General features: G+C 42.7%; 1 long non-coding RNA gene across 1 annotated transcript in view; it reads left to right on the top strand.

The window, feature by feature from the left end:
* LOC138472500 (uncharacterized) overlaps positions 1–21,653 on the top strand; it is an 823,178-nt gene extending 801,525 nt beyond the window's left edge. The window contains exon 4 of the long non-coding RNA XR_011268618.1: positions 21,478–21,653. This is a non-coding gene — a long non-coding RNA (uncharacterized lncRNA). The remainder of the gene's footprint in view (positions 1–21,477) is intronic.
* The last annotated feature ends 1,033 nt before the right edge of the window (positions 21,654–22,686 follow it).

Below are 22,686 nucleotides of genomic sequence, written 5' to 3'. Positions count from 1 at the left end.
GCAAAGGCCTAGAATTATTTCCTTTTCTCCCTCATTGGAACGGTTAATCATTTGTCCTTCTGTTATGCCCTGAAGACTTTTCTGTTCTAAAATTCTTTTAGCCTACTTTCTCTGCCTCCGGTTCCTAGCGCCATGATGCCTTTGGGTGACTGTTGCGCTTTCCAAGTACTGTTATCACAACATAACATAACTGCAGGTCTCCAATAAAATAAGTAAGGCCAACTGTGTGTGTTAGTTCATTGCAGAGGTGCAGTACCACTAACAAGTGTTTCCTTCTGCTCACAATCTGTTTCCATTTCTATTTCATGTTTCCCTGGTGCTTGTTTATTTTATTTTATTTTTTGGAGAGCAGTAGTACCCATAAGAAACTTCAATGTGATTTTTTATGAGGACATCTGTATGTTGACAGTGCTACTGTACCTCTCCAATGAAATAAGTTGTAAGGATATTTGCAGGTTGTATTTCATTGGAAAGGCCAGTACCAGTGACAAAATACAGTGAGATAAAAACCATAATATAGGACAACTGCAACCAAAGCTTGAAATTATACATGCAACTGTTCAGGGGGTCCCTCCTCCTCATGTCTTGGACCTCATGAGTAAAACATTACAAAAGTAGTCAAAAAGAAGTATACGACAGGCAAGAAGTAACACACTTTTATTTATGGCCCCAGACGCAGCTGGGACAGCATTATTCAAACAGAATGTGGAACAGAACTGCATGAAAAAGCGCTGTCAAAGAAACACCCCAAATGAAAAGCTTTTATAATAGTCTAAACTAATTAACATAAGTCACTTTGGAAAAAAAAAAGTCTCCCCTCAAGAAGCTGATTGGTGATTGCATAGCAAACCCCTATGGAAAGGCATACATTATTTTCCATGATTGGGTCCCACAGACCTTAACACACTACCTCTGGTCCTCCCTTGTGATGTCATAATTGAAGCACCAATTCTCATATCATGGTGCCAATGCATTTAAACATTTGAGATGACCAGCTGAACTATATTCATCTGACCCAGTCGTCTCATCTTCGTTCTCATGAGAAAGCCTTCTACAATGACACTGTAAGAGCCTTGACCCAAGAACAAGTTACTGTATAAATGTAGCACATTAAGAACTCTTCAACCTTCTTCCCAGGCAGAAATGTAATCAGGGCAATTTGAAACTGCCATGGGCTTTCTGAAACCAACAGTAGATTAGGCTTCATAAATTAAATATGCTAAATTATAAAATGGTTGCGCATTCATTGCCTTTCAGTGGGACCTGTGAGCTCTGGTTTATGACCTCGAAAGTAACAAACTTTGTTTTCTTCCTACCGTGCGATCCTGGGATTATAGGATTTGCAATGTGCTACCAGCCACTGCGACTTCTAAGCATATTAATGAAACGAGCACACGTTTCTGAAAAAGCATGCTTTGAGGAAATGTATGGTAGGTGCACAACTACAAGTCCCAGAATGGAAAGAACAAAATAGGTTTGGAAGAGTACCTCCCGAATGACAAGTGGATTGTGCATTTGAGGCAGTCCTGCTCTCCTATGTTTTTTCGCTGGACGAGACTTTGCCAGGCTTACTTTTATGTCTGAATTTTGTGTGACCTTCATCTTTTTAGAAACAATACAGACATGTATTTACTGCATTGTCTGTGGGTGTTAAGCTTGAAAGATATCAAAACACTCTGGTTCACAGGAGTCAAATGCCTATACCACATGAGAATAAGTGCATGATGCATATTCTGCCATAGAGGAATATTTTCCCATCATTCATTCTTCAGCAGAGGACTCTGGGAACAACATGAAGCGAAGTAATTCAGAAAAAAAGGGCCAGAGCTGACAGGATACAGTTGTCTAGCACTACGGTTCCTGCTTCTATCGATATGGGCTTGCGGTGTACAGAGACAGTGGAAAGAAAGCATGCTTACACAGACTCAGGGTCCCACCCCACTAAGGCAAGGTACTGGTAAACATGAATCGCCTAATTCATGGAACTTTTAGCACGGTGCAAAGTGACTTTGCACTGCCATCAAACATCCTTATTCACAAAGCGGTGCAAAGTTTATTCCCTGAATTAGGCCCTAAGAGAGATAACAGCGCTGTGGGGGTGTCTTGAGTGCACAGAATGGAGTTGAGAGTTGGTGTTAGGAAAGTAAAAGTAAAGGGAAATTATTAATATTTAAGGTATTTCCACGTTGGCTTGAGCAGATTTAGGCTTCTACCTCCTTCGGGGATCGGTCCAGTCAGATGCAGAAGGGGTGACCACGACCCACGTTTTACTTACCGATCCCAGAAAACCAGCATGTCTAACTAGGACAGCTATCACATTGTACAGTTATGCAATCCCAAACTTATGGGACATATGAGGGCAGTTCCCAGAGTCACAGAACCTGCTACAATTCCCATGGCAACCCAGGGTACCAGCTCACTGTCCCAGCTGGTTGGCCTTCAGGACAGTTGACCACATCTTAACCCACAACCGGGGAAAACATGACGATTACAAAATCCAACACATTGTGGCACTATGATGTAATGCAAACTGTTATGGGCACAGTCAACAATGATGCTGTGTGAGGAGACAACTCCCCCTAAAACCTTTGTAGGACCACTAATTCTAAGGATCATCTGCTTACTGTTGGTCAGTTCACCCCAGGGGGAACTATTGGCCACCAGGATGGTTGACCAATGCCACCGCAAAATTGTACACATGCACGGCCCGGACGTACAATGTCACAATAAATTGCCCATCCATAAATCGTGCAGCCTGAAACTATAAATACTGTGCCTGTACACTGGCCACACAGCGTTCCATTCCCAAATGGTTGATGTAACAATTAGAATGATAATGATTAATTTTGATTAAAAAATCTTAGCCCTAGCAAACTCAATCTAAGTAACATGTATGATACATGGACACACCGAAATCACAGTGCGCAAAGTGCTACACTTGGACATTTGACTATACAAGAGCCATTTAATAGATGTATGAAGGAAGGAGGCCACACCGGAGAAACTTGTAAGTTCGTTTTTATTTACGGAGCTTGCCGGTCGCCCCTCTCATCAGCAGCTCAACCTTTCTCCTCCTAACCGCCGTATCTCGCTGCGGTCACGTGACTCCCGTTCTAAAAGAAAACACGAGAGCACGCGCGTCCGCCGCGAGACACTTCCTATTCTCTACATATCTTCCCCCTCAAACAGGGCAAATATACTTTATATGATTATAATAGCTGAAATGTAAACTTAACAGTAACAATTAAAATCAATCAGAAATTTTATCTGAACTATCATATAATAGAAGAACGACAGTAATACACTGCATGTGCATGACCTAAGTACTCTCAATATCCATTTCCCTCATGGATTTCTTAACCACTAAGTGAGCACTACAGTATCAAGTTTCATAATCCTTCAAGTTTCATAATCCTTCATCCACACTGGCTTCGACCTTGCCCTATGTGAAAAAGAAAAATCCACATTGACCTTAGAACCTTGAAGGTCATCTTTACCAAACTTCACACCTGTCTTTCCCATGTTCTCATCTTGCACCCCTCTCTCCTTCTTCTCATTCAATCTTAGATTATCACCTTCCACCTTCCTCAACTGTTTCTCACCTTCACTCTTTTCCCCTTCACCCACCTTTGCCAAACTTCCTTTCGACCAAACTTCACCACCTTCCAGGACTACCACATTACCTTTTACTGCACATATCTTCTTAGGACCCAGAAATCTACTTTCTACACACTTGTTCACTAGTCTAGGATTTCTGATATACACCTTTTCTCCCACCTTCCATTCCCGTACTTTCACCCTCATCCTGTCATCAAACAGTTCCTTGTTCCTTTCCTGACTCACTGCAATAAGTTTCATAATCTGGTTCCGGTCAACATTTACCACTTTGGCCATTCCTAGCCATCCTGGACAAAGTCTTGTCCCAGGCTCCCTCCCCTTCATTGAAACAAAAGGAGATACTCCCGTCACAGAATGTGGTGTAGTAACATAATTCCATGTCAGCATCCTCAATACCTCCCTCCATGGTTGCCTCGATTTCATTGCCATCTGCAGGCCCCCCTTTATGTACCTGTTTACTCTTTCAACCAGCCCATTGGCTTTGGGATTATACAAAGCAGTTCTTGTGTGTTTTATACTGTATCCTGCAAGGAACTTCTTCATTGCTCCAGACACAAATTGCACCCCATTATCAGACACAATTTCCACCGGCACCCCCTCCTTAAGAAATACTTTTTCCAAGAATCCAATCAACTCTTTTGCCGTGACTTCCCTTACCGCTTCCCACTCAAACCATTTGGAATGAAAATCTACTACAACAAACACAAACTTCAAACCATCTCCCAGGCCCGCCACAGGGCCCATTATGTCCACTGCTAACTTACTCCACGGCTGGTCCGGCACCACATTTGGAATCATCGGAGCCTCTCTCACCACTCTGCACTTGTCACTTGTTTGACAAATTATACAATCCTTGACACACCTTTCTGCACACCTGTCAATTCCCGGCCACCAATAATTTTGCCTCAATTTTCTCTTCATAGCCGCTTCTCCAGGATGCCCCTGATGAGCCAATTCAACTAGTACCGACCTAAGAGAATGAGGAGGAACAATGCACCTTCCCCTCCTTAACCTATCCTCACATAGGTTTAACTCATTTTTTACTTCCCACCAAATATTGAATTTATCATCTAAATTTTTCTTTTCTGGCCACCCCGTCACCGTCCAACTTTTGACTAGTTTGAGGTCAGCATCAGAGTTCTCTTCTTTCTCCCATTCCTCTTTACTGACCGCACTTTTCACCTCTGCTACTACTGACTCCTCCTCCATCTCTCTATCCTCCCTAGATTCACCACTAAGAGGTAGTCTTGAAAGACAGTCTGCCACAACATTTCGCTTAACTCACCTCAAAGTTAAAATTTTGGAGCCCCAGACCCCACCTGCTTATTCTTGGAGAACCCATGGCCCACCTCCCACTCTCAAACATCTGAACCATGGGCTTGTGGTCCGACCTGACTACAAATTTTCTACCCCACAGGAAGAACTTAAAATGATTTACTGCCCAAAACATGGCCAACGTTTCTCTTTCAATGACTGAATATTTGCTCTCTGCCCCTCTCAGTGTCCTAGACGCAAATGCTATCACTCTCTCATTGTTGTCCTTGTTGTACTGTACTAACGTCGCACCCAGTCCCAACATGCTTGCATCTACTACCAGGACCGTTTTGTCTTTAGGGTCAAACCTACCTATGGATGGTGCTTCACCCACCGCTTGCTTAATGCACTCAAAAGCCACATTGCACTCCGTAGACCATTCAAATCTCACTCCCTTTTTTAGTAACATTCTGAGAGGCACTGATACTTTAGCAAAATCCTGTACAAACCTATGATAATATTCAGCCAAACCTAGGAAAGATTTCACCTGCTCCTTATCTTTTGGTACAGGTGCACATCTCACTGCTTCCACCAAGTTCTTTTTAGGCCTTACCCCTTGCTCATCTATCTCATGCCCCAAATATTCCACACTATGTACCGCAATCTTACACTTGCTTCTCTTCACCGTCAATCCTGCCTCACTCAATCTACTTAACACTTTTCTTAACACTTCATCATGTTCTTCAGTAGAATTGGCATAGATCAACACATCGTCCTGGAACACAATAATGTTCTTTACTCCACTCAACACCGTCTCCATGACCCTTTGAAATACGGCTGCCGCAGACGCCAGCCCAAATGGCATCCTGCAGTATTTAAATGAGCCAAACACCGTGATAAATGCTGTCAGGTGTTGACAATCCTCCTTTAACGGAATCTGATGATAAGCTTGTGAGAGATCGATAACCGAAAACACTTTGGCATTGTTCAGTACTGATAGCTGGTCTCCTATTATTGGTAGAGGATGCCTATCCACTAATATATTTCTGTTCAGATCTCTTAAATCCACACATAACCTAATGTCTCTATTGGCCTTAGCTGCTACTACTACCGGGGATAGCCATTCCGAACTTTCGCTCTTCTCTATTATCCCTCTTTGGAGTAACGACTCCACTTCATCCTTGAGTTTCTCATTCAGTACTTGTGGTACAGGCCTCACCCTGTGCACTTTCGGACTGGCCCCTGCCCTTAATTTAATTTCATGTTCAAAATCCTTCAACATTCCTAGTTCCTCCCGAAACACCATGGGATACTCCTTTTCCCATTTGTCCTTCACTTCAGCTACATCAACTGGTCTCTCCGCGTTTGCCTGTATTCTAATCCCCAATTTCCACTGTTCCTCCCATCCTAGGAGTGAAGAACCTTCTTGGGTAACATATACTTCTGCTTCACAGCTCCTCCCTTTATACTTGATGGAAGCGTGGAACATCCCTATAATTCCAATTCTAACATTTCCATATGCATATGGCTCTATATTGTGCTTCTTCAATTTTGTTACATCTCCTTGCATACAACTCAAGAATGTCGCTTTCGACATCAATGTCCATGGTGAGCAACTGTCCACCTTCATTGTCACCACCCTTCCATCCACCATGAATACATCTGTCGGTGCACCTCCCTTACACGAGACTTCTGTTACTTCCAGTACATGCTTTGTTTGGTTGCACTTTTCCATTTTCAACTCTTCACTTTGTTCCGACCATCTTCTTCCTACTTCTATGTTCTGCACCATCCCAGATTCACGACATACTCTCGCGAAATGCCCTTTCTTTTTGCATTTTAAACACGAGATATTTCTGGCTGGGCAAAACATGCTTGTGGAAATATGACGATTACTTCCGCACTTGTAGCATTTAATTTCTCTATTGAAGCCAGCCTTGCGAATTCCTTTCACCGCAGCTACTTCTCCTTCCGACTTATCTCCCTTCATAGTGGTCATATATTTATGGGTCTGTTCCATACTCCTTGCCATGTCTATGGCCAACTCCAGTGATGCATCCTTAGATAGTAACCTCTCTTGTATCTTTATGTTATTTGTGCAACGAACTAGTTGGTCCCTTATAAGAGAGTCAGTGAGCAGCCCAAATTCACATGTATGACTAAGAGATCTCAATGCTGCTATGAAATTCTCCACCGGCTCTTGCGGATCTTGTACTCTTTGGAAAAACTTGTGCCTTTCAAATGTTATATTTTTCTTGGCCTCAAAATGAACCTCTAACTTCCTTTCTGCCATGGAATATTGGTCCACTTCTCCCTGGCCTTGTTGTGGAAGGTCAGGTAATCCATCATAAACACTTCTGCCTTCGGTTCCTAGATTGTGCAACAAGATCGCCTCTTTTCTCGCTGCTGCAAACTTATCCCCTCCAATTGCAATCAGGTACGTGTCAAACAGCTTCTTCCACCTATACCACCTTATGGGTGGGGCACCAGGTTCTGACAGGAACGGTGGTGGAGGTGACATACTAGCCGCAGCCATTTTCTTGTAACAGTGTTGATTTCACCAATTTTCCTTTTGTGTCACTGTGCCCTTATCTCCAAAGTTTTCTCACTTTTATTATATTTGCTAGCTTCACTTGCTTGCCCTCTTATGCAATTTTTCAATATGAATGTGACAGGTTCACTGCATCTCCGTATTCCTTTCCCATACAGTACTGTGTAATGTCTATGCAGTTACTTCACTTCTGTCATAATTCTTCTTGAGACACTGCAATTTCTTAAATGTCCACTAGGGGTCACCGTTGTACTGCTTCACTATTCATGCCACTTTTTTCCTAAATTGGCTTTTGTTTCACTCGGCTGTATCTCCTCCCTGGTTGTGCCCCCAACCTCCCCCTTCTCCCTGCTCCTCACCTCCTTATCCAATGAGAAGGGGAAATGGGCGGCACCCACCAGGCGAAACAGTCCTTCTTCTTATTGCAGCTCGATCGTACGTGGGGAGAGCGTCCCCCTGCAGCGCCACACTCGCAGGCGCCGCGGAGACAGACCCTCTTCAGGGCCCCACCTCTTCACAGGCCTCTTCACGTCTCCGGACCTGCTCCCCCTACTGCCAACGACGTGTTCCTAGTACATGGAACCGTCACTGGGCTCCACGGCAAGCTCCGTGTGCCATCCTCGTCGCCACTTGAAGGAAGGAGGCCACACCGGAGAAACTTGTAAATTCGTTTTTATTTACGGAGCTTGCCGGTCGCCCCTCTCATCAGCAGCTCAACCTTTCTCCTCCTAACCGCCGTATCTCGCTGCGGTCACGCGACTCCCGTTCTAAAAGAAAACACGAGAGCACGCGCGTCCGCCGCGAGACACTTCCTATTCTCTACAATGTACCTCTTTGTGTAATGGCTATGGCTGGACATTTGACATTTGATATAAGATATCAGTACATGGTACAAAAAGGCAATATCTGTCATAGTAGGCTGTCCATGGAAACAAGTAAAAACAGGACTATTGCATTTGACAATTGTTATTCTTCTGGTTGGGTATGATTCTGTCATGTCATGTGTGCTTTTGTTCATATGTTGTTATTTTTCCTCTAGGTTTAATTTTCCTTCTTGCTCAGTACATTGACAGGCCAACTCTTGCATGAACTCCATGACTGAGTCCTGTCACCATTACTGCCATGGCACGCTAGTTCACTTGGGGAGTACAAGTGGACGGTTTGTAAACATTCTGCATGGTTAATCTTTCCTTATTTCACCAAATATTAACCTCGGTAAGCACCTGAGTATTTTATGATTACATCAAAATGTAAGGAGTGATGGACTAGAGTAGTTACTCATGAGGGAGCCATTGATTTGAGGGGTGATGGACCATATGAACCAAGGACCAGAGGAGTGCGGTCAACCAGGTTACCCAAGACCAGACGGGTAACTGACCAGAAGAGAGTGACTCACAATGGAGTCAAGGACCAGAGGGGTGACAGAAAAGAGGAGCAACTCACAAGGGAATTGCTGCCACGTGGGTTGCCTATGTCATGTGTGACGCCATGAGCCAGGCCTGGATTTTCACTTTGCATGGTGGTTCTTGTAGGCCCATACTTATAATGGGAAGAACAAAAATACCAGCCCTAACATTTAACAGGAAATGCCTGGGCTGGCTCAGTGTCACAAAGGACATGTGGATACCTGGCAGGTATGTCAGTAAGTCAAGGACCGAAGGATAGCAACAAATCAAGGACCAGTTGGACGATGTACCAGAGAACTCAAGGATCCAAAAAGTCAATGATGTGCTTTTATATGTCACATGCATACAAGAAACGAAAAAAGACACTAATTGTTAGAAAAATTAAATGCAATTTAAATAACTGCTTTTTGTTCTGACATAATATATTTGTGTTCTCTCTGTATATTTGCATTACTGTTATTTTTCATACTTTTGAGACCTATCCATAGTGTTTTAGAGGTGTGCTACTTTTTCCACCTTATTTGGTTGGGGGCCAGCTTGTTTTTGAAGGGGCATTCAGCAAATGTTTTCCTTTTGACCTGGCAACACTCCTTAAGACCACACATTTGCAGGTGGTGGGAAAAGAGAATGAAGCTGCCCCCTGGCCGCCTTTATGAGTTAACAACACACCGGATGGAATTAAGATCCGACTCTCACCTTCTGTCACTGTGCCCCTCCCACTGTCCCCCCAGAAGTTCCCTTACAGCAACAAAGGCCCAGCCATGGCCCACGAGAGAACCCCTATTGCCGTTGCTCATGTAGGGCCATGGCGGCGCCTCCAAACTCCTTCCATGTGTGTGCACACCCCTTCTGTGTTGTATGGAGGTATTTTATCTGGAATAAAGTCGTTATATTACAGGTAATTCTTCTGTGATCCCTTTTGCCGCCCCCATTCTCCCCTTTACTGTTCATGAAGTGTAGCTGACACCCTTCACTCCCACTGCATAGTGTATTCCCTTGTAACCTCACTTAAAAAAACGGGATGGCAAATCCTTATACCATGGAAATATTTCTGCAGTGAAGCAACCCGCTTCCTTCTATCGTGCGTTCATTTGACCAAATTGCTTAACAGATAGGATGTGATCAGGGTCGGACTGGGACAATAAATAGGCCCGGTCACCCAAATAAAAGTGGCCCACCCCTCGCCTCACGTCCCTTGACCTCTGATCACATCACAGGAAGTGATGTCATTTGACCCCACCCCAAAGTGACATCCCGGGAAGCAATGAAACACGACCTTTCATCCCTTGACAAAACAGGAAGGGACATCAAATAGCATTGTTCCTAAGTACACTAAATTACTGTGAATCCAAGCAGACGTCCAAGACCAAATGATAATATGTTATTGTATAGCACTTACGCATAAGCTCTTTTTTTTATAGAACAAATATGCATACAATATCACCCAACCTGTGTTGGTACTCATTTATCGACCTGAGATGGATGAAAGTCTTTAAAAAAAAAAAATGTTCTTCTTCCAAACCGGCCCAGACATGGCTAGAAACCGGCCCCCACTCCCCAGGGACTATTTCGGGCCGGCCACGGGCGGAAAGGCCGAGGGGCCAATCCGACCCTGGATGTGATGACATAGGAACGTTCCTACCGTCATCCCATGGCTCGAGGTGACAGACACAGAAGAAGGGTGGCCACAGCATGGGGCCCAATAATACATCTGTCTGAACCATTTTTCTTTGTCTGACCACTTCATAACAGGTCGACTTCTGACACTGAGCAAGTTAATAAGGATCATTATTACACATGCTAATGCAGAATGTGATACCTACTGGTTTGGATAATACACAGTGTAGCAGGCTACGTAGAAAAGAAAGAGGTGAACAAAAGATGACAGGAAATAAAGCTTTACATTACAGTAACATATGACAAAGTGGACACTAACTGCAAAGACAGCTGATATAGGAAGTGCGCTATGAGAAGCGTCTCACTGGTTGCATCCTATTCTTTTCTCATTGAAGTTTCAAATAGTTTACTGTCATGATGTACACAGTGGCAGTCGCTACGACTTGGATGGAAACGATAAGTAATGACGGCAAGGATTAGAAACAAAGGGGGGTCTGGGAATCTCTCTACCAGCACAAACACAGCCCAACGACCTGTTCTTGGGTGAGTAACCCCTGGGAGAGACTCTACCAAGTCTTTAGCTCACTATCCTTTTCACAGAGAAGAAATTTCCCCGCATATCAGTCTTTGTCCTGCCCAGGGGCAGTCCAGCGCCGAAATGCTAGGCAATTCTCCTCTGAACAAGAGTACCATCAGTAACCCCATACACGTGTTTCAGCCTTGTTGGGCATCATCAGTGAGGTGAAACTGTTGCCTCTCTAAGAACAGTGAGCAAGGGGTCCACGTCTGGATTGCCCTGTTAACTTAGGGTGAAACCCAAAGTTAATGTATGCAAACAAAGGGGGGTCTGGGAATCTCTCTACCTGCGCAAACACAGCCCAATGACCTGTTCTTGGGTGAGTAACCCCTGGGAGAGACTCTACCAAGTCTTTAGCTCACTGTCCTTTTCACAGAGAAGAAATTTCCCCGCATATCAGCCTTTGTCCTGCCCATGGGCAGTCCAGCGCCGAAATGCTAGGCAATTCTCCTCTGAACAAGAGTTCCATCAGTAACCCCATACACGTGTTTCAGCCTTGTTGGGCATCATCAGTGAGGTGAAACTGTTGCCTGTGAAAAGAACAGTGAGCTAAAGACTTGGTTGAGACTCTCCCAGGGGCCATTCACCCAAGAACAAGTCAATGGGCTGTGTTCGTGCTGGTAGAGAGTTTCCCAGACCCCCCTTCTTTGACGGTAAGGATTAGGCCTTATTCCAAGTGGCATCATTTTGAAAGTAATTCCTCTGTTGTTTTTTTTTAACCTTTATTTAAGTTGCACAGTAAACAGCGTTATACAGCATCATAATGGTTTCACAGTAATACAAATAGCACATATTATGTTGGTCACAGGCTTCTTACAGTTGGTACTCACAATACTTCATCCTCACTACTGACAGTGCTAATTTTATCACTTAGGTATTGGCGGAATCGCCCCATATATGTTTCGGCTTATTAGCGCTAGGAAGTAGGATGGAGTAAGTTTCCTCCTGACCATTCGCCCATACCATTTCATGTATCCAGTCCTCCACTGTGGGGGATTTCCCCTTTTTCCACCTCATCAAGATGGCGCGCTTAGCCAGAAGTAGTGCAATGTTTACAAGTTTACGTTTCACTTCGTTCATTTTGAGTATACATCCCAATATACATGCAGTTTGATCCCACTCTACAGACCACCCCACCATGGCGTCCAATGCCTCACAGATCCTGGACCAATATTCAGAGAGTTTCCCACATGACCACAAAATATGTATCAGATCTGCCTCAGTTGCTCCACATCTAGGGCATTTTCCTGTATGTGTTGTATACAGTCTCCTCAACCACGCAGGGGTGAGGTAACTCTATTCATTATGCAGCTCTACCGGCCCCGTTAACCCCCTACCGCCAGGGTCGTAATGACCCCCAATGTCTTCTACAGTGCTGGGGCAGGTGCTTGATGCACATTTGCGACATGGCACCCAGCATAATCCCCGGGCCCACCATCCTGGCTGCCGTGAATGTTCCATGGACTGATTCTATGCTACAGCCCTTTCCCTGACGTCAGTGGCTCTTTGAAATGCACCAGAGGCCTCGGAGAAGGCCAGGAACTGCAGATTCCATGAATGTGCATGTGACCTGTTATGCATTCTTCAATGCAAGTCACTGCTACGTGAATTTGTCTGGCTCCATGCATTATGCCAGGGTGCTACAGAAGAGAGCCCTTCTGGGATGTATGGACATCCACAGGTGTCAATCAATGTAGATCTTCTCTATGTAGCAGAATTGATAAATTAATGCTCATGGAGAGGAATGCAAATGGTAAAGGAACAAAAGAAGAGGGAGAGAGGAAATGACCACAACTCCAACATCAATGTTGTGCTTGTATTCCCAAACCTATGCTTGTACATGATCAACATGCCCCAACCACACAACATTACATGCTCTATGCCTTTATTCCCTCCAGTAAGTGCCCATTGCATGGTGCAACCTTTAACTCCTTTTAGAAAATAGGCTTAATTGAACTACTGGTCCCAGAATCCATCGGGAAGAAAGAATGTGCCCCTGGTGTCTGGGATTGCATCCCGCAGACCTATTGTCCCCTGTGGTAGATTGGTCTATGGTATATTCTGATATTTAGGTTTGCAGGATAATACCATCATATTTTCAATTCTCCAGTATTGTGTAAGATTTTAATATTTTGAATCATATACTTGTAGTCAGAACGGAGCAGAAAACACTAGAAATAATGAGTGTAATGCATGGGGAGCACAGACTATTAACTGTAATCTGGAAATTAAGTTTTAACTTGGTTGAACTTCCAAATATTGACTTTAGAGTTTGCAATATGCTCCTGCGTGAGTGGGACAATCTTATCCATAACTGGGTCTGGCCGACAAAATGTTGTCAAACACGATTTGCAGGTTGTAATCAGATAACACATTTGTCAGGCTATCACAGATGCTCAGAAACAAAGGAAGATTACCATAGCCACAACAATACAATCTCTAGGACACTCTTTGTCACTCTCTACTTTGTTCATAACTTTTAGGTCGTACGATTTTATGAGCTCTTGTCCGACTTTGTGGTGTAACCAGGTTAAGACTTTATTTCTCTGGGGTTCTGTTGGTTCACTCCTTGCAGGCTTCTCTACATTAGTGATGACAATGTTCCTCCTGCCCTGTGTTAGTGTACTTATTTGTTGGCTTACTTTCGGTGATATTTGATTTTTCCTTAAATGAAGATCCCTTAGCGTGTTAGTTGGTGTGTACGTATTTTGCTTCAAACTGGCAGTTTTGCTGGGCCTCGAAGGTGCTGTACATGACCATGTCACTAGCCTAACAAGATTGACGGGCCTGCTAATGAGGAAGCCTGAGTGGGAGTGCAAATTTTCCTTAGTCTATCCATGCCAGTCTTACCTCAAACCTCAGTTCTACTTGTTGCTGCTGTTCGGGCGGTTTGACAGTGTTTTTCTGCTGTCATCTGGGGCGTCTCCCCGTCCCCACCCTTTAACAGTCTCGAGCCATTGCCGGAACTCCTTTAGATTGACAACTTGATTGAGTTTGGAAGTAATGCGCTCTTCTATAGATTGCCATTCACAGGAGTCTGAGGAGTCTTTCCACTCTAGGCATGGCTTCTTCAATCTTGGGCTTCTTGGACTAGCTTGAGATGGTGGGACACTTTTGGCCCGGACATTGAGGACTGTAGCAAGAAGATGTTGTTTGTAGTTGTATCTGTTAGGGATGTTTTGACCCTTTTTATTGTGTGCTGTGGCAGCTTAGACTCTGTTTGAAATATGATAGCTCTGGCATCTATAACTCCTTCTGCTGGAAGACTATTTTGGATGACGGATCAACCAGACAGCTTTTTGTTTCACAAAAATTCTCAGGCTTCATATTTTCTTACTTGGAGACCTTGATAGCTTCTTTTTTCGATTAAAATATTCGGCTTCAACTATTAGGGTATTGTTATCCAAAACTGCAGAGAGTTAAGGGGCATTCCAGCTTCCTCCTGCGTCACTCCAACTCTCAACTCACTCAGTCTCCGTCTTCTTCTCGTGCTCCTCACCAGGACCTCCCATAGACGACTTGCACTTTATGATGCAGAAATGAGTGTGGAATAAGTGGCAACAATAGGCTCAAAAGGGGGCCTGCTGGCTAATCTGAAATCTTGGAAATAACTTTCATGCGAGAAAAAGTCCATGATCTTGGGCTGCAGGGAAGACTGAGCTTACGAAAGTACTTATAATTGGTCATGTGGTGAGGACTTTCACTTGCCTTCATATGCGTAGTTGTGGGTATGGTTGTGCATGTAGATGACAGATTTGAATGGCTAGACCTTGTAATACGCATAGTCATCAGAAAGTTTAAAACAAAAGAAAAAAAGGAAAAGGAAACAAAAGCAACAAAATAATGCTGGAGAAAGCACCACACATGTGCCACTTATAGCCAGGAGCTGCTCGTCCATAATGGGTGAGGTGGCGTCGACCCACCGGTCTTGGCCCCCTCTCACTCATTATGGAGGAGCCAGCCTAGTAAAATACGAGCATTCCCTCAGCTGTTTTATCAGGTTAGTGAGTGCTCTTAACTGTGAAAGGGAAACTCTGGGGAAACCATTATCAGCGCAGTGACATTTCTCAGCCGGTTCTGAGAAATAAGTACTCCAATACACCAGCAAGTTCATCATGTATAATAGCTGTATAAAGTTCTTTCTAGAGGCCTATTTTGGATAGGACTGCCCAAACTACACAGCACAATGTGAGGCAAAATCACTACCAGGTCCTCTTTTCCAACGCTATTTCTCACACGACATTCACATGTCCATAATCATATACTGATCAGGTGACATCAGAGATCGGGGCAGTGATGTAACAGATTGTATCCCACAGCGCCAAATGCAAATATCAAGGGGCTGCAGAAAATCGGAACACATGGCGCCAGAGGATTTACAACACACAGACCACAGTATGCAGGTTCTTGCAGTACAAAAAAGGACATAAGAAGTGAACTAACGCTGCTTAGAAGTGAATTCAGCAGCATAGAACTTGGGCAAACCAACATAAAAAATCTTTACTCTGCATTAATGTAGAAGTGGTGAGCACACAGCGAGCACACCCCTGTTGGAAACTTCACTTGCATATTTAAGCTGTGCTCTACCTTATAACTGGAAGCTCAGTCATCCCTTATCAAGCCAGCTCATAGCTCACTTGTGCTGAAACCACCTCATGCCCTCCCACTTCTGATTTCCATGAGCAGTATTATTGAACTTCATCATGACACAAATGTGGAGTAGAGTAAGTGAAGTCTGACAAAGTGGTTGCGCTGAGAAAATTTAAGGGGCAACCAATACTTGTGTGCTTCAGATGTTTATTGCAGCCACATCACACCTTACAAACAAACTGTCTCCTTACTTTCAGACTCCCACGAAAGCAAGATGAAGGGGGCACTTGCAAGCAAATGTGACCTTGTCTATCCGTAGTAGTAGAAGATGTTCCCTTTTGTACAAGTTAAAATGTTGACAGGTGGGCACGCTCCCTGCTACCAGTCTTAGTCCCTCACCCTTTTGATGTGCTTTGAAATAAACTTAATATACATATGATATAAAAAGGATATAAAAAAAATGTTGTTATCGATTTTATATCAAACTTTTATTGGCTATAAAGTGTTTTCTAATTTATATCAGTTTTGATATAAAGTGAATATACATTCATTATAAAATCTATATATAGATGGGAGCGGCTGGGAGCAGCGCTTGCCGATGTTGCATGATCGGGTGCCGAGAGCAAAGTGAGCCCTGAAGACAGTGCTGTGAATGTAGAGTTTCGCAGAGTGATGCAGTGATGAAGTCACAGAGGGGTTCCACCCTGGGGTGATGGAAAGTGGATATACATTTTATATCAAGTTGATAAATCCCCCAAAGTTTTTTTACAGCAATTTTATTTAGCCCCAATAATGTTTACAATAACTTTCCAGGTCACAGAAAATCATATGAAGCAATTTTGATATTATTTAAAAATAAAAATGCATATAAAATATACAACATATTTTTGATACATACATTTATAAACAAATCAATATAAAACATCATATTTTTATATGAAAGTTTATATAAAAATATTAAACATATTTACATATTTTTGATGGGATTATATATAAAATAATATTTCAAACTAATATTTTTCTATATAGAAATCTATATATAAAAATATTTGCTTTATTTTAAATATTAATTTACATTTTTTATATAAGCTTCCCTGAAAATGTTGATATAAAAAAATGTATATCAATTTTGATATACAAATGTACACCAATCTTTTATGAACTGGCTTTGATACAGAATGTAAATTATGAAAAGTAGTGAACTTTATAAGTAAAGTGTGCTTCCCAGAGCACGTACAAAAGTCAAATTGTTGCTTCAAAGGAGTCTAGAACATTTCATGCATGGCATACACGTGTCCTTCTGCGACCCACCAGAGAGCTGTGAATCAACACTGCAGGGGTTTTATATTACAACAAGGCCTGGCGAATCCTCGGAATGTGGTGACTCATAGAGAGGTATTCTAGCCACATCAGCAGAAAACACAGATGGGGTTTATATTTAGAGCGCCGAAATACAGGGTGTTTGTGCCAGCTCTATAAACAAACTGTCCAGGGGAATACACATGAACAAGTCTTACCAACTAAAACAACTGGTCGTTAGCAAGGCTATTTTTAACTTAACTTTAGATATTGTTATAACACATAGGAAGCAGTATGCAGGAAAAACCATGCTCTGCTGCCTTTGATAAGAAAAATGTCATTGGTGCAAGGAAGCATCAGCAGGCTGAACTTCATTTTAGAGGTTGCTATAACAAATAGGAACGAGTATACAGGAAATACCATTCTCTGCTGCTGTTGATAAGAAAAATGGCATTGGTCCCAGGAAGCATCTGCAGGCTGAACTTAATTTTAGATGTACAACCAATAGGAACCTGTATGCTCTGCTTCTGTTGATAAAAAAAAAAATATTTCTGCAAAATAAATGGAAATACATACATCTGTGCATAGTTGATAATTAAACAACATTGAGCGTTCACCCCTTAAAAAGGGGTTCTCTGACTATAGTGTTAACCAGAGAGTCAGCCTGCATGATTATACCCCGCAGTGGCAACTAATTAACTTGGAAGAGGTGATTGGAACTCTGCCCGTGGTGCTTTTCTTCTCAACTGGATTTGATTGTGTGTCTGTAAACACTGGGAGAACTCCTGCAAATCCTGCTGATTGGAATCTGGGCCTGCTGTCTCTTCAGAGTTTTATTTCAACAAAAGCAAAAAGGTGAGTTTGGGGGATATTTCAATACTTTAATGTATTGTTTTACAATGTATTTGATTTTATTCAAGCTTGAAAAGGCTTTTTCTTTACTGTATTTATCGATAGGCAGGCCTTTTTGAGACAGGCCATGAGGCAGTCCCTTTTTGGGACAGGCTGTGCATTTTTAAACTAAACAGCTATATGCTTTTAATGACATGATTACAAATGTATAGTTTGCTTAGAATGCTCTGTAGCATTGCATGTCAGCTAGGATAGAAGATATTGGTCACACTGGATTCTATTTCTATGTGTGAAATGTTTGCTCTAGAACTGTTATTCAATACTTAAATGTATAGCTTTTGTGGGTTTTAAAGTTTATGAGGTTTTATTCAACATTGATAAGGCTTTTTTTCATTGTATAAATACAGAACCACAACCACACTGTGTTGTGGTCATGGTTCTGTATTTCTAATTTGCTTCTAAGGGTCCCTGGGACAAAGGGCCCATGATTGCACAATCACTCACAGCTGCTCAACATGCATCCTATTTACACAGCTTGCTGTATTTACCTATATTAATGCACGCAGCAGGTTCAAGTCTATATTGCTCCAAATTCTGTCAATTCTTTTCACTGTATTCATCGATAGGCAGGCCTTTTCTGAGACAGGCCCTTTTTTGAGACAAACTGCATTTTTCAACTAAACAGGTACATGCTTTTAATGATGTGTTAGAAAATGTATAGTTTGCTTAGAATGCTGTGTGGTTTTTGTGAGAAACCTGAAGGTGTCTCCCTAGCTAGTTCCCAGGGATATGTCATCCAGGTGGCCAAGACACAGCCATCGCTATTGGATTCATTTCTTAGTGGTGTACCAGTGAGGTAGGATCACCAGGATGGGGAGTCATCGAGGGCTTGGAGTGGGACACTGATGGGTGAGACACAGTGTCCCCCTTCCTTTAACACCTATTCCCCATATATATTTGTAGGGTGTTCCAAATCACTGCCACCCCCCCATTTCCAACATGAACATGTTCGCACAACACAAAGGACAACAGACTAACACCAGAGCCTTTTACCTGACATGTTCCAATACAAGGGTCTGGCAAAGTGATGCAATTGATCAGAATCACAAACACCTGATGGCTCTTTACCTTCCCCTAAGGGATAAAAGGTGGAGCCAGAGAGCACAGTACGAGCAAGCCGAGCATGATGGACAGCACGGCGAGATGGCTAATCAGGCACAGCAGTTCAAGCAAAGGAGAAATGTGGCAGGAATTGTGAGGGTGGGAAGGAGAGAAGTGGCGTTGCCCTTTTCGTCCCAGACATGAAGAACCTTTGTGGAAGAGAGCCTAAGACCACAAACAATTGCACCAGTGTCTTATAGCAAATGTCACGGTACACAGGGTAGGCCCACGCCGATAGGCAGGAGCGAGGGAAGCTCCCGCGACGGTGGTACCGACCTTGACTCCAATGAAGAAGAAAAGCCAAGCGGTTCATCACAGCTGGTGAGTCGAGGGAAGAATCGATAAGAATCGGGCTGTGTTGAATGAGAAGCACAAAGTGGCAAGTTTTGAACCAAGTTTAGTGAATTGTGTAAAGAAGTGTTGAGGGGAGACCAGCTGCAGGGGGAATACGGCACCACATGGGTGCATATTCGAAAGACTCTGGTCGATCCCCATCTGAGCTAAACTATGGGTACCAGAAGGCCGTAGGAGAGTCGCTAAAAGAGGTCAAAATGGTCATACAGGAGGCCTAGTAAAATCGCAGTACAATCAAAAAACTTAGATTGACAAACTCTGTGAAAGCTAGGGAAGTAATACAGCAGTGGGAAGAAATAAGGAAAGCAAATTCAAGCAGGGCAAAGTCTAAAGTCCCAAGAAACAGTGTGTTTCGAATTGTTTGAAAAGACAAAGATTTGTGGAATACAATACGGGAAGGTTCAGCACCCAAAAGAGGGGGATCTATGGGGCAAAGCCATCACCCAACATGAAACTGTGATAAACAAATTGGAGGAGCCAGTGCCCAGAAGAGGAGGTTCCAGGGGTGAACCCATCACCCAGTGAACATTGGAAACAATCTTTTCATTTGTTAAAGGAACTTTTGGTTTGTTATTTGAACATGTCAGGTCATCGAAGGCAAGAGACTTTTCAAGTGAAATGACACTTGGCCATCGACTGCCCTGATAGCTGAAAGCTTGAAAGTGTGTCCTGAGATCAGCCATTAGAACAGTAGTCTCGTGCTGGAGAAGCCTGAGACTGTACTTTGCTCCAACGCTCCCCTCTCCCCCTGTGTCCAAAATTTGGGGAAGGGAGAACCAAGCTACTGAATCCTGACATATTATTTGAGAACACTTCTTTCTTTTCTCGAGAATTATCCCACACTCCTTTTTGAATTATTTGTGACGTTTGGCAATAGGTTTCTTAGTATAGGCCCTTTTATTTTGACACAACGCCACTAGGACTGTCTTATTTTTCATTTGATGGTCGACGATGGCTCCTATCTTAGATATAGGTTAAGATTAGGCGTTTTTCCAACCTGCATACAGCATTCATTGTTCAATGAGCACCCTTGAATTGTGATCACTTGTGTCTATCTTACATGTTGTCAGCATGAGTTCCTCACATTTTGCATGCCGGCTAGTATAGCGCATAGATGTTGGTAGCGCCGGATTCTATTTCTGTGTGTGTGTGATAGCACATGGACACAGAACTAATGTTCTAGAACTGTTTTTGAGATTTTGACTACAACGCTTTGGAAGAAGTTGAACATGTGTAAAGGGTTTTGAAAGTGTTTTGTGTTTATAGCGCTGCTACACAATCATTCAGACACTTCAATTTTAAAACTTGGAACCGGCAGCACTTATTGCTGTTCCAAACATTAAATAAACCCATGACTGCACTTTTGGGGCACTTGTCATTTTGTGATGTGACATATTTGCAGACTCACAATGCCTTGTTTCAGTTTCACAGCGCTGATAAAGTTGATGAAATGTTTCAAATACGTGCAATTGGAAGTTGGTATTTAGGCATTTGAGTTTTTGAGTTTTCGCCAAAGATCATATATGTCGCACAAACACTATAGACACAGATTTATTTTGTACAAACTGTCAACATAATGGATTTTTAAGGGTTGCGAGTGTCAGGGTGCTATATCTTATTTGATATGTTTGTCGATGTGTTATGTATTGATCGACTGTGCCAGTGCATGTTTTAGATTGTGCCATATTTGTTTTGTACTTCCAAGTAGGTGCTATATTTTAGTTTATTCTGCATGCAGAGTGTCACAAAGTAATACATAATGTGTCCATGTTATGTCTGCAAGGGACGCGCTGAGTTTTGCCCCGCATCTTTACATGTGAAAACTGCAATGTGTACTTTTAAAATACAATTTTGAGGTAGAAAGTGTGCTAGGACTTTTATAAATATGGTTCTAAGTTTTGCAATGTTTTATACAATCTTGACATGCCCCAAGATGCAGTGGATTCGATTAGTTTGCCAAAGATCACACCTTTGATGAATTGTTGTAGCTGCGATTCTTTTATATGAACGGATTGAAATTTCAATTTCTTAGGGGCCTGTACTTGGTTGTTACATTGGATTTAATATGTTGACGCTGACATTGCAACACACAGTGCGATGCTACAGTTGTAATATTTTTGGTGAATATTGTAATGCGCTGATGCTCACTGTGTAAAATATGCTTCATACTAAATCTATATTTTTTCTTGTATTTTTAGTGACATCACATACACCAACAGATGGACGGTCCACACCGCAGAGTTTCTGGATGTGGATTGTGGCAACAAACAACTGGCAGCCATTGGATTTATGTTGATTGATTCAGCTAGTGTAACACACCCCATCTGTTTCTGGCTTTTCAATTTGATATAAAATGTATATCTGCTTCATATAATCCCGGCACGGAACCTCTCTGTGATGTCATCACCTCATAACTCTGCAAAACCCTTGATTCGCAGTGCCTTTCTTTAGTGCTCACTTTGCTCTCAGCACTCAATTGGGCAACATCGGCGAGCGCCGCTCAAAGCCGCTCCCCTCTATATGTCGATTTTATATAACATTTATATTAATTTTATATCAAAACTGATATAAATCAGAAAACTCTTTATAGCCAATATCCATTTGATGTCAAATCAATATCAAACAGTTTTAATATCCTTTTTATATCAAATGTATATTAAGTTTATATCAAAGCACATGAAAAGGGGGAGGGACTAAAACCGGAATCACATTTTTACTTGTACAAAAGGGACACCTTCCACTACTTCTATCAAACAGAGATCTCACTCTCACCCTTTGCTCCACCAGACCATCTGGCCTATCTTTGAAATCCTTGAATACTGTGAGAAGAGGCAGAGTCCCCTGGGCTGGAGGAAAAGGCAAGAATGCTGAAGACCTCTGATAAGAAACTGGAACAGCAAAGAAAAGGCAGCTAAATGCCAGACTGGCATCACAAATCTATATGCTCATGACGGAGTGGCTAGGCAGCCAGAATGAGATCAATGGGAAAAGGTGAAGTTACTAACATGCTAGCTCATTATCTTCTGCCCTTCTTTCATTTGTATTGATAGACAGGGCTGAAGCTGGAATAATGAGATTTTACAAGAAGGTCTTATATGCTTCACCATCTACAAAACTCAGTACGTTTACCACTAGACTCCAGGAAATGTGTTTGTATACACACACACATATTAGGCAAGCATAGAGGGGCACCCAGAACCAGGAAAAAGGTACACAGAAGCACTAGAGGCTGAGGGGGAATGAATGTCCCTGACATATATATCTATTGCAACATGAGCTGTCGTGAAGAAATCGGCACAGTCAAATGTTTTCATTTGACTGTGCCAATTTCAATCTTTAGGAGCAGAACCTGCCTTGCAAAACTGAGAAAGCTGGACTCCTTTTCATCCTTAAGAGGGAAAACCCAT

This window comes from Ambystoma mexicanum, chromosome 8, assembly GCF_040938575.1.
Source record: "Ambystoma mexicanum isolate Mex_15411 chromosome 8, UKY_AmexF1_1, whole genome shotgun sequence".
Lineage (NCBI taxonomy): Eukaryota > Metazoa > Chordata > Amphibia > Caudata > Ambystomatidae > Ambystoma > Ambystoma mexicanum.
This window is presented reverse-complemented; position numbering and strand designations above follow the sequence as displayed.